Genomic DNA, 1,825 nt, shown 5'->3' with positions numbered 1-1,825 from the left:
AGGCAGGTGACTCACACGACCCACCCACGCCCTCAGGCACGCGGGGTAGGGAAGGGGTTGATAGTAGGAAAGGGAATGAGGTAAGCAATACGGGCAGTAAGGCAAGGGAAATGCGGATACTGAGGGGAGAAAGTGAAGACAGGGAGTAAAGCATGCAGTAGGGGTGGTGGTAAAGCAGGAGGAGAGGTAAGCAGTAAGTATGACGTGAGGAAGGAGAACAGAATATCAAACACGAGAGCAAGTTTAGGTAGTGGCATGGTGGTAAGGTCAGGCATAAGGGATGGCAGTGAGATTAAACAATGGGGTGGTGGCGACAAAGTTGGGATGGCAGCGACGTGAGAAAGTAGGGGAGGAAATGAGGTTAGTTGGCAGAGTAGGCAGTAAGGTTGGTAATGAAGAAGTGTAGCGAGACGAGGTACTGAGGAAAAGTAGTTAAGGTAAGGAGTGAGGCAGACTGTGAGGCATGGAGTTCGGCAAGCAATGAAGGCAGGCAGCAGGGTAAGCAGTCAGGCAGAAAGTCGTGCTGACAGGGAGGCAGGGAGAGAGGCAGGCAGTGAAGGCAGACAGTAAGACAGGGAGTAACGACAGACAACGAATAAAGGGAGTAAGGCAAGCAGTACGGGAGAGAATGAAAACATCAAGACAAACATGAACTACAGAAGAAAAGCAAGGTTACGATACAGTGCTTCAGTACAGTTGACCGAAAAAAAAAAAAGTAAGCAGGACTGCAAGAAAGAGAGCAGACAAAGTATTCAGTATCGTGAGGCAGGGGAAACAAGCACTGGTGGCAAACGGTGAAGCTGGGCAGTAACAGTGAGGTAAGAAGTGGTGAGGAACTGAGAAGAGCAGGAGAGTGGGCACGCAACGTAAGCAATCACCTCCTTCAATATGGTGACGTGTACTTTGTTAATTTTGTTACCGCTTGGCAGTTTTATTCGGTCTAAGAAATAAATAGTAAGTGATGGGGTGAAGAGAACACAGACCTCCCAGAACACAAGCATGGCACAGAGGCTCGGTTGCGTGACATCATCGAGAAGTCCAATTAACCCGACACAATCGTGAAATTACCACATTTCTAAGACAATTAAGTTCCGTACTATCCCACTCCATCACTTCATCCAGAACAGGGTCAATAACATCCATGAATTCGTCCTAAATCCCATAATATCACAACTATTTCCCTACTTAGCTAAATGCGTTTGTCTGTATCAATAATTTTGCCTGGGCCTACATTCACACACACACACACACACACACACACACACACTTCTCACTAACCCTCGTTATGACGCAAGCGGCACAGACTAACAAGGCTCCACAGACTCGCTAAACTGGGCAAAAGATGAGCAGGCCACCTGGGCACGGACGCACCCTGAAAACTTATGGCAGCAGTCACAAACTTTCTTGAAGCTAAATTGTGCTTAAAACTGCTTCTCCACTGTATACTTGTATCGTCAATATTACTCCTGCTCATAACTTTATCACTGAACTAAAGCAAAAAATATGAGCACACAAAATTTTCCGATAACAGTTCAAAATATGGATACTTGTTCATCGTCACTCTGGTGAAGTTATTTTATGAATACTTCCACTACACCTCCCGATCTGGGTTTAGACCTTGGCCTCACCTAACCTGACACACACTCAAATCTCCCTCACTCCACCTTCCTCTTACTCAGTTTTCCTCATCTCACCCAGAAAACTTACTTAATTAGCTCACTCACACCTGCATATCAATCAGCCTCCCTTACTCTACCTTCCTCTTATTCAGTCCGCCTCATCAGATCTAGAACACTCCCCTCAGCTGCTCACCCTCATCTGCGCA

This window comes from Coenobita brevimanus, unplaced genomic scaffold (assembly GCF_032717465.1).
Source record: "Coenobita brevimanus isolate Jiangsu-jjx unplaced genomic scaffold, ASM3271746v2 jjx.HiC_scaffold_2629, whole genome shotgun sequence".
In the NCBI taxonomy this organism is placed as follows: Eukaryota; Metazoa; Arthropoda; class Malacostraca; order Decapoda; family Coenobitidae; genus Coenobita; species Coenobita brevimanus.
This window is presented reverse-complemented; position numbering follows the sequence as displayed.